General features: G+C 36.1%; 1 pseudogene across 1 annotated transcript; it reads right to left on the bottom strand.

The window, feature by feature from the left end:
• Positions 1–5,476: 5,476 nt before the first annotated feature.
• Positions 5,477–11,416, bottom strand: LOC137748821 (K(+) efflux antiporter 4-like; annotated as a pseudogene). Its single transcript, XR_015952968.1, has 20 exons — positions 11,351–11,416; positions 10,799–11,264; positions 10,551–10,594; positions 10,074–10,131; positions 9,882–9,954; positions 9,595–9,656; positions 9,436–9,510; positions 9,242–9,317; positions 9,096–9,167; positions 8,917–9,000; positions 8,678–8,746; positions 8,212–8,293; positions 8,016–8,091; positions 7,511–7,639; positions 7,107–7,203; positions 6,633–6,821; positions 6,468–6,545; positions 6,284–6,328; positions 6,102–6,191; positions 5,477–5,986 (listed from the first exon to the last, which is right to left on the bottom strand). The product of XR_015952968.1 is annotated as a K(+) efflux antiporter 4-like (transcript).
• Positions 11,417–11,919: the final 503 nt, after the last annotated feature.

The raw sequence follows: 11,919 nt of genomic DNA, 5'->3' as shown, positions 1-11,919 counted from the left end.
CTTCTTCTTTTTTTTTTTTTTTTTTTTTTTTTTTGAACAAACGATATTATCTACACTAAAAGAGAGGAGATAAGCTTAGCTTCACAATGGGCTAGCAATAATATGATTCAAACTCGCCTTTGGTGAGAATCAAATCTAAAACCTCTCACTTATAAGTGAAGAGGAATACTACTAACCGTATTATTTATCAAAGTATATTACATATATATTTATCTCTATAGATGATTGCATGAATTAATTAAAGGGGTGTGCTATCCACACACCCCTTGTTAATTTTTATTCTTTCACTTGTTTTTAATTCAGTTGATTCGACGACCACAAATTAATAAAGTGTGTTTGAAGTAAAAAGGGTGTGTGGATAGCACACCTTAATTAAATCGAATATAGCTAAACCATTTATGGGTTTTTCCACTAGGTTTAGATTAATCCAGGGCCTAATTAAGTATTGATGAGCAAATTTAAATGACAAACGATTTCAAGATTGATCTTTCTACCAGAGGTGATCAGTGATCTCATCCACCAATTATTAACAAAGTTTGATTTCTTTATGCCAGTTTGGCTGGGTAATTATAGTAATATTAATGCACAAACATAACCTGCACAAATGATTGGTGACAAAAAAGTGTACACAACTGGAGTTATATCAACTGAACAAATAAATTTTCTTAGTGGTATATGTCATAACATTTTTTCACAAGCTCCCCCAATTTTTGGTCCATGGTACGTACCATCGAGTGACGAAATCAACAATTAAATTTTGCATTTAGAAATCTAATGATTTTTATAAGCATTAGGTTTTGCATAAAACACATACCATTGAGTTGTACCTATTATAGTCAGACGTTCTATGGGCTCGTTTGAAAGTGTTTTTCCAATGGCGGAAAGCGCTTTTGATAAAAATGTTTTTAGAATCAATCCTTAGTAAAATGACAAGTAAATCATGGAAAAAAAAACTTTATTGCTCCATGCAAGAAGCACATACTAATGCCTTTTGCAGGAAGCATCTTAAGTGCTTTTGGGACTCAAATTTTTTTCTCTAAAAACCTTTTAGTCATTTCAGAAGGATCTCCAAACAAGCCCTAAAGCTCTTACAATATGTTTTGAAAGAGAGAGAAACTAATACATGCATGTCTACGTAAAAATGTTAGGGTTTTCGGAACGTTATAATTGCTCTTTTCTTTCCGGGTAAAAGAAAATTAGCTAGTTAAACAGCAGTTAAGAATCTGCCCTCCAATTTTATCAAAAAATAGGAACCACATACTTTTCAACGACAAGCTTTACTTGTATGTAGCATAGCTAAGCAAGGGATGCATTATTTTGTCCTAGCCAAGGATAGAGTGGGGGACTACGAGTCTACTACTGCACCAGAATACTGAAATATTATAAATTTGAGTCAATTGGGACAATTTATAATAAATATCCTGAACAATTGGCTGGACGTACCCCCAGTAGTAAATTTCTAGGTCCAAGATACTGTACTAGAACAGTGAGATTGTGCAGGAAAACTTAATCATGTATGCTAGATACAGGAGAACAATTTCGCTGAGATGAGTGTACTGTTATCGTACGTGTTAGCTGATAATATAACGTCACGTGGAAATAAACTCACAAATAAAATTACACAATTAGAACTGACCATCGTTGGTGGTGTATTCGTGCCACAAGTCTCACTAGGCTCTTACAATATTCTGTAATTTCCATGTAATCTCACTAGGCTCTTACAATATTCTGTAATTTCCATGTAATCTCATCCTTACAATTAATGTACTGGCTGCTCCATCACAAAAAGGTTCTTCACTATTAATCAAGTCAATGTAATATAAATTAATGAGGAAACTGATGCATCAGTCGAAATTCAACCCTAATATTATGTGAAATAAAATACACACTGTATGCTAGGAAACAGAAAGCAAACTTCTGAAATCAGGAAAACCATGGACTCAAAAGTTTTGACATCACAAAACTTTCCCAACACCCCAAGACATCTGTGTGAAAGTTTGAATTTTTCAGAAGTCTAACCTCAGCCTAGTAAACACTTCAATATCTTGACCAATTAAGAATATTTCTCCAAATTAATCTCTTGTTTTATTATTTTCTGATGGGGATCCAAAATCTTGGATTGTTCTTCTTTCCCTGTCTTGACTGGCATGTTGCACAATCTATATGGATTTTGAGAGACAAAGAAAATCCATTTTCCATATGAAGATTACAAAGACAAACAAAGTTCTTGTTAATTTGTGTGACCACAAAGCTTGCACATATATATTTGTATGTATTCTCTTTTTCTTAAAGATAAGGAAGAAAGAAGCTAGTCCACATGCTCAAAAGAAAACCTAGCTACTATATCCTTGCAATGGCTTATCAAAATTAATGTCATTCCTATTGGCAATCGATTTTGGGTAAAACTTCTTCTTTAGATATTCCCATTATGCTATAGCACTCATCACTTAAGTTACGTAGCTACGGCATATATAATCACTGTTTTAATTGAAGTTTCTACCGTATCTTTACATATCAAAGGAGATATTCATATCATCCTAACGCACTATATTCATGGTTACATTGAAGATTTTGTCCACTCCCTTGATCAACATATATGTCTCTATATGTTTTAATCTTTAAATAAATAAATTTATACCTAGTTTTTTAGTTTGTAATCTAGCTTTCTCCTCGACCTTCTGTGGGGAACTTTGTTTTGTTTGGTTACTTGCCTGTACAGGATACTGGGTCCTTAATAGTACAACTGAATTAATACCATGTCCCTTGATATCCAGATCTTTCTGTCTTGATGTCTATATTTCTAAAGGTATTTGTCTTGCTTGGTTGAATACAATCTATCACATTTATAATCTCTTTTAAATTACAGTGACATTTCAACAAACTTCTTTTGTCTTGTTTAATCCCTGTAACTATCTATGTGGTGTCAAATTGTTTGGAGCCTTATTTTCACAATCATCAAAAACTCACATATCCACTTTATTGTCACGTGAATCATGTGGAGGATACGAATTTGTTTCTTGTATCAGACACAACCCTCATTATCCTTTCCATTATTTTCATATCTATATACACGACACGTCTAATTATGTCAATTTGTTTATTTATTAATCTTGTTTTGAACCCATGATTAATAAACTAAGGATCCGTCTGATAACCTCATCGTTTTTCAGCTTTTAGTTCCCGCTTTAAGTACTTCAAATACGAGGAAATTACATAGGAGAAAATAGGGGTGAAGAAGATTGATATTGGAAGGAGGGGAAGAAAAGAAGAATAATGAACCGAAACAAAATCTTATAAACAACTTAAAATAGCTTTTGGTTTTTAGTTTTTGTTTTATGTTCTTATCCTTATATATTTCATCGACATCTGTCTCATCATCCAACCTTTTTTTTCATGTATTTCTCCGCTCTAATATAAAAATAAAAATTGAAAACGAAATTGTTATTAAAAGGAGCCCTAAGAATGTGAGGTATGAAGCCAAGACGAAGGAAAAAATCTTATGACAACTAGCAAGCTTTATTTATAGCCGATAGCATATGACATCACCAAGGGGACAAATAAAGACAGAATTCTCCGTAGAAGCATCATCATATGTTTTGCAAAACTATAGTGTATATATATACATATACATGTTTTATAAAGAAAAGCTAAAGTATATATATATATACATATATGTATGTTAATTATGTGATGGTGATCATCATCCTCTTAATCACAATTAATTAAGGCTGGCTTAATAAACTAGTGAACAATCTTTATCAGTAGAACGTGGATTAACCCACTATATTAGTGAACTGATGGAGAAATTGCCTTGGTTTCTTTGTCTTTAGTCGTTTCATGATTTGTTTTCTTACCATCCATGGATTGATTAATACGCTACTGCAGCGTTCACACATTACAAAAAATAGTAAAGATACGATTTAAACTTATTTTTTTTATTGATTAGTCATTAATTTCACCTACTTAATATTGTACTAAGTCACGAGGAATACATGGATGCGTGCACACACACACACACACATATAATATAAACATACATATATGAACCGGAAGATGGTGGGAAATGGTTAATTTTTTGCTTTCGTGTATAAGTTGGTCAACTTAGGGTAATGCTATGATCTATTTATTTAAACTATATTTTGTAAATCTTATAATATAGTTGTTAATGATTGAATTATTATTTAAGTATTGTTTAACGTATTTAATTTCAACTAATGGTTACATCATATAATTTACAAATATGGTTTAAAAAATTTATCTACCTAACACTACTCGTCAACTTAAAGATCAGAAACCTACAATTATTGGTATCATCTTGATAGTACACGTTTCTATTGGTAGTAACATATATGGGTTAAGCTGTTGGGTTTGTTACATATTAGTTAGTATAAATAAGTGGTTGGTAGAATAAGGATTTGTTTTAATGGTTGTTTATCAATAATAAAAGATACTTTACTGTACATTGAGTGAAGTTGAAGAGAGGTTCCTAACAATTGTCAGCCAGGTTTCACTTTATCTTTCTCTGTGTTTCTGCCTATTTTCATATTCGCATTTGTTGATAGTTGAAGATTAATACGACGTGAAAGTCGGATGTGTTGCGAAACTCTAGTTTTCTTCAGCTTTTGCTCCAATTTATTTACAAGATTGATTGCTTTACAACTTAAAACTTTAGGATTCCAGTACCGGATTGGTTAACCGCTTATTTTTTATGTTTTAAGTTTCACATTTCGAACTAATGGACTTCTAAAAACGGTGGTACTGTACATTAAATAATTAACAGTGAATTAATGAGATCAAAGTTTTTTTGGGTCAAACAATAGATTTTGTTAGATTAGCTACCGACGGGATTTGAGCTCACACCGTCATGCAATAACTCAACACCTTTTCACCACTGTGGTAAAGGGCCACTCACTAAATGAGATCAAAGTTGAATAAGTGAGATTTTCAGAAACGACCATCTTTTCAGCTTAAAGGACGGACGTTTCAAGTTTTAAGATCTCTGCATGGTATATGACTAACAGTTTTGGCTTCAAATCAAATGAGTAGGAGTAATTAAGCAAGAAAAAAAGAAGTGAAGAGATGGATCCCATAACAAAAGAAACAAAACTAGTCATGACTTTACGAATGTATTTCACATTTTAAGCCTTCACTTTCAGGTTTCAAAGGTTGGAGAGATTTTTGTCTTGCAACTAAGACAAGTCTAGTGACTTTTTTTGTTCAACAAACACTTGTCACACGATGGATTGATGACAATATAATCTCTCTCCAACTCATTTAACAGACACTTGTCATGTGGTGAATGGATGACAAGATAATCTCTCTCCAGCCGTTGTGTACTCTTTTATGCATCAATAGAATTTGTCTACCTAAAACGAGAATATGTCTCCAGCCGTGTTGAGGAAAATACAAATGACATAGTTTTTACACATTTTCCAATCAAATTAGCGAAAGAAAACACAATCCCAAGAACCCAAAATTAAGAAAAAGAAAGCTGTGGTATCATTATAAGAACAAATCCATGATACATTTGAGTTTGGGTACATCACTGATTCTAAACTAGGGAAGAAAAAATATACAAGAAAAATGGCAAAACAAAACCAAAAATTATCAACCTCAACGGAGAAGGGGGGAGGGATCGATTTAAAATTACAAAATGAACACTATTTCACAAAGAATAGAATTTTCTCGCGCTGGCCATCGGGCGTGCTCTCATTTTCCCGGTCTCAATTGGCATTACGATTCACTCTTGCTATATCATATGATGCATGGAAAGTTTCACTTGAGGAGCTTTACAGTTTAGAAACTTTTCAGTCAGTCGACCGACCTCCTTTGCACCCTTCAATACTAACAACCCCATCAGGTGAAGGCTGTAAAGTGCATTTTCTGGTTCATTGTTCGTTTAATATTATAAATCATGAGATCCCTGGAGCATGATAGCAAGACGCTTAGCGCTGTCTGAGCGAAAACCATCTCCTTTAAATCCATTCTGGGAGGAGAAAATCATATTCAATTTACACTTGCTTCATGCGGAAGAAATGTAAAGTGGACAGATATTTGCATGGTGAAATTTAGCAAGTAAACATTCAAGTGCAGATGATTACCGCGCTCAAGCTATCAAGGGAGAACCACCGCAGCAACACCTCAAGATGGACAACAGCAGGAATTATCTTTAAAAGCAATGGCGTAGTGACCTGCACCATTAGATTACAAAAATAAATATTCATTTGAACAGGCCATGCATCTCAAACTGAGACGCAATTAACATTTGAGATGTCTCACGTACCAGACTAAGAGCTGTTGTGCCTAGAAGCAATATATATAATTTACCCTGCAATAGTGATAAACCTTCGGTTCCAATTTCACCTTTACACTAAGCTTAAGTTAAATCCCGAGATTAGGTGGTGTCTGTAAGGAAGTTAACTTTTATAAACTTTCTTAGGAATGCAATTTATAGGTGAAGCACTCACCTCAACTAGATGAAGATTAGAGGCACGGCTTAGAAGAACAAAAGCAAATTCTCCGATTTGCGTAAGAGACATCCCAACCTACGCATATGGGATAACCTAAGGCCCTGCCGTCAATAAAATGCACGAAATAAATATAAAGCTGTGTTAACAGTGTTGAAATCTTACAAGAAGGGAAGTCTTGTTATTGTATCAAAATCCCTTGACCACGCTACCAACAACTACAGTTTTTACAATGATTACCAATATAACGGCTGCTAACAAAATATCAACATGATTCCAAAGGAAATGAACATGTATTAACATCCCAATGCTGGCGAGAAAGAGAGCAGCAAAGAAATTGCGAATGGGTTCAACCTGAAAGATAGGGACCGCAAATAAGAGCAGAAATGTAAAATTAGAATATTGAATTGAAATATTATGACAAATTGACGATAAAAATTCAATACTATGTACCAAAACATGTTAAATGGAGCTCACATCCTATTGTTTTAGAACTCAAGCACGGTTAAATTGTTTACTATGATAGTAGAAATCTTATGTAGGACATTTCCTAGAATCATCAATCATGAAGCATGCAAGGAGAACAATTTGTAAAGCCTGTATCAGCTATCCGTACATAACGAATAAAAAATATCTTACTTGCTCCACCGTATGCTGACCAAGACCAGTTGTTGATATCATCACTCCAGCCGCAAAGGAACCCAGTTCAAGGGCTAAAACCCAGCTTATCACTCCACTGAAATAACAAAGAAAAATGCATATTATATCCATCCTTCCAGGCAGTCATTAGATAGACGTGTGGAAGCATGAAAGCATGTACTACAGACCCCCGGGGGAAGACATTTAGGGGATTAGGTATCAACTAACAAAGATGGTAACCCCAATCCCCTTACGTTCCCTCTTCCTTTGTTGATGATAGTCTGTTTCTCTTACTTACGTATATTTACTTGAATGAGTCTGTCCTATAAAACGGAAGATGTAGAAGATAGGAAATGAGACAAACAGAAATTGTTCAGCAAAAACAATCTCTAAAATTAAAGCACCAGAGTGCATTCAAATGAAGATATATCAATACCTGAGACGATAGGCTTATCATAAGTTTCAGGAACCATGGTACACAAGTACGTGCTAATATGGACAAGGTGGCCAAAAACATAAGCAAAATCACCAGCCTGTGATAATGAACTGGTATGTAAAAAGAGACACGAGGCAGTTATAGAAACTCGAAAGTAAAATCCAGTTCACATTTTCCTGTGCCCAAGAGAATGGGAACCACAGAAGTGTGTATAAATTCCTTGCTCACAACCAACCCAACCACTTGTATTACTTAGTTTAACAATCACGTATGATTATTTTATTTATTAAGCACATAAAATGCTATAACAGGCCAGCAACCAGCCTTTTAAGACTGGTTGCATCTGCTCTCCTTTTCCCCCTTCTTTGGTGCTGATAACATGTGTCCAGTTGCGTATCCTTTAGGTTGAAGCCATAAACTAAACATTTGTTTGCACTCATATGATAGGATGACTTGGCATAACAGTTGCTTACGATTTATTCATGGATATTACTCCCTGAAGAATTTCACCCAGAACTGGAAGCAGAGCAAATAGCAAACCAACAGCACGTCCTAGTAGGTCACATAAGGTGAAATCATAAGCCTGAATTTCACTTATTGTTTAAATACTAATTGCTAAGTTGCAAAACCTAGCAGTGATAGATTCTGCAAAGTGAGAAATTATATCACATACCTGCGGTATAAGAGTGCCGACCACAACTTGACCATGAAGAGCACTGGTACTATTTCTTTCCATCAAGAATTTCAAAACCTGCAGACCAAAAAAAAGATGAAATAATACAAAAACTAAGAGGTTGGTACAGGAAGATCAAGATTCAAGGATACAGAAAAACAAATGAGATTGGACTAAAGGAGAGGTAGGCAAGGTTGTTTTCCAGTATCACCCCTTGGACTATCAACTATTCCATAAAAAGTACATATAATGCTTCCTATTGAATGAGAACAAATAAATTCTATGCATACTGTGTATACAATTGTGAAGGTACTAATTTCAGAATAACATAAGCTGAAGACAACCACAACACATTTGCAAGAATTACAAAATTAAAATGGTCATGAATCCATATATTTTCCCCAAATAAAAACGTAAGGAGGGGATGAGATAATATAGAGATATCAGGGAAAAGAGAGTCACCACTGCTGTCGAAGACAGAGAAAGAAATGCACCAATAACTACCCCTTCTGAAGGCCTCCCACCGCATAACTGGAAATAGCATGCAGCTGTCCCATTAGACATCCATTGAAGACACAGATTTATGTGGAAAGAAAGATAGTAGGAACATTCATAATATGCCGTCATTGGATGAACAAAGTCTAGATACCTTTTTCACATTAAATATGTAGAAAAAAAATTTGAGTAAAATGTAAACATACCGAGGCTGTTATTCCACACAAACACATAAATAGGGAAATTTGCAGTAGACCTGCCAGAACAGCTGCTATTCAAACAACCCGAAGCTGCAAACTTGAAAAGAAGAGAGTAGTATCATGGCCCAAATTAATAGACCAACAAAATCCGGAGGGCTACTGCAACATTCAATTTACATGCCTACCTTAACAGCTAAGAACTCCAAACCCAACGCAAAAAGAAGAAAGATCACCCCAAACTGAGCCACTGTCTCAACCTACATGCATGTATTTTAATAAAGAAATAGAAGTAATGCATAGAAGATACTTTAAATATCATATGACAACATACTTGCACCATTTCACAGACAAAACTCAAGCCTCCAGGTCCAATGACAGATCCTGCTAGCAAATATCCAGTAATAACCAGTACATAAGATAGTGAGTGGTCACTTTTTCGAGAATACGAGGATCTTAAAGCAAAACAAGTCTTCAAATAGAAACTTATTATAAAAGAATGCAAAGAGCTACGATAGAGGACAGACTGGTTGTCCAGCACAGGCAAAGGCAATTCCACCACAAGTTGCAGAAACAAGGACACCTACCAGGTCCAAAACCAATCTGAACATATGAAGAGGATATATCAGCCAAAACTTTCAGTCACTCATAAATGAAAGGGTAATAATAATAAAAACGTTAGCTAACCTCAAGTTCAATTGCAGCACAGGATATTTTGACTTGCGATTGGATATAGTAAAGATATTGTCCTAATAAAAGAAATTTGAGCATACCAAAAAGTATCAACTTCGACCGCAAGACAGTGTATATATTTTCCAATGCAGCAGTATGCGAGCATCATCACCAATTGTTAAGAACATTACAATAATTTACTTTTATCCATTCTAAAAACTATATCTGTTACCTATCTAAGTTACAATAGATAAATGCAACGTGAACTAAACAAAATTTTCCAATGACGGATAAAGACACACCTTTCGATCTATTAATGTAGGCATATCTTCTTCTCCATTCTCATTATGGAAAACATCATGAAACTGAAATGACCTAAAATAAGGCTCACAAAGATGTCAGCGAACTCACTTCAAGTATTCCTATATCCAATTACAACTTCCACAAACTGAAGTTTACATATTTGATCTCCAATCACAAGATAGAAGTAATACTTCTCCTCCTTGCTGTCATTTTCTTGGACTTGACTCTTGCAACGGTTTCCAGAACAGCCTAATAGACAAATAGTTACAGCTCTCAATCTCGGGCCAAGGATTATGCAAGACAATATTACAATATTTCAATATGGGAAATTTTGGAGTGATAAGACTATAAACATAGCATCCGGCGTACACATTTCTTTCGTTGATCAATCTAAAGCATCTTCCTTTTTTGTTAGCTCACTCTAAAGCTTGTCAAAGGTATTACTTTAAAGCGATCATCATAAGCCGGTTTTAGCAATGCCGGTTTCAAACGTTCATAAATCAGCTTCTGGGTGTACAGTACTGATCAATTGCATCGAATTACAAGCCGGTTTTTTAGCAATGCCGGTTTGTAGAGGCAAGTTCTACCCGCGAGCTCGATCATCTAAACACCACACATAACTTTGAAGCCGAAAATGTCAGAGCATGTGACTGTGAGTGAGTGCCTACCTGCTGTTCGGCAACGCTATTATTGAAGACGCTGGCATCCTCCTCTGCGCAACAATTTACACCTAATTAATATCAACTGCCATTAATTGCTCCAAATTTTCCATCCGAATTAAATTAAATTTTACATTTTTCATACTACCAAACAGACAGTATGAACAATGCATGCAAAAACGAGGAACTGAAACTTGAAAGCCGTTTAAAAAAAATCACCAAAACGAGGAAATGAAAAGCTCGGGAACTGAAAGAACCTTGGGTCTCCTCGTTCTCGGAGAACTCCCGCTCCAGAGCTCGATCAATCATGTCGGCGAAGCTATCCTCTTCCCCACCGCGAGACCAGTTCTTCGACCCGGCATTGGTCCTCCCTTCGGCCACGGCCACAGAGTTCGACTGAGTCGACTCGGCGGACTCGGTGGGAACAGTTGCGAAAAGACAGAGAAAAAGAAAAAACAGCGCGAGAACCGTAGGCGATCGTAGCCTCATTGGAGAGTCCGCGGTCCTGAGTGCGCGTAGAGTGACCCCGGCGGCCGGCGCAAGTTGGCAAATGCGACCGTCGTATTCGGTTTGCTGTGAGAGGGAAAAAGTTTCGGTTGAGTTTTTGGAGATGGAGGAGGTGATGCTAAAAGTACGAAACTGTCCTCCGTAGCAAAGGTGTGCAGTGTGGAAATCTCTCTCAGGTGTCGAATGGGTGTTGAGAGAGGAGAAGATAACTAAATCCTACGCGCCGATGTACACGCGTGATTGCACCTCCAACGCACGTGGAAATGCAATCTACGTATACATCTGCCAATGGGTCGTTAAACGGTGCTTTCCGCGCCCCTCGGAAGGCCGCAGCTGTGGGGAGGGAATTGGGAGCGGCGGCGGCGCATGAGGAGCAATGCACCTCCCAACGGTCATGTGGTTAGAGTAGGGTCGCAGGATGGCGTTATTCGTGCGCGCTTTGGCGCCGTCCGCGGCAGCGGGAAACTTTCTTATATTTTGCGAAGTACAAAATTAGATGGTAAGCAAATGTCAAGAAGGACAAATGAGGAGGATGATTAGTCAATTAATTGACAATTGACTCAAATTATTGATCCTTGTATAGATGATTACTCATTTTCTTAATAAATGAATCGGAAAGCTTTATCAATGCCTTTTTTTATCAACGATAGTTTAATGAGGTAAATTTTTAAATATTAAAAGAGAAAGAGATCGAATTTGCACCAAGGTACTTAAGTAATGTTATTTTTCATCACTGTAGTCTCGCCTGCACTTTAGCAAAGCCTCTTGAACTTGAAGACTTATTTCAATTTACTACTAGAAATTTTAAATTGCTCTAAGCTTAACTAGCTTTTTATAATGTGTTGGCAGAGTCAACATGGGGTTATTGGTA

Source organism: Pyrus communis, chromosome 2 (genome assembly GCF_041283825.1).
Source record: "Pyrus communis isolate YQ-2024b chromosome 2, ASM4128382v1, whole genome shotgun sequence".
NCBI classification, from domain to species: Eukaryota; Viridiplantae; Streptophyta; class Magnoliopsida; order Rosales; family Rosaceae; genus Pyrus; species Pyrus communis.
This window is presented reverse-complemented; position numbering and strand designations above follow the sequence as displayed.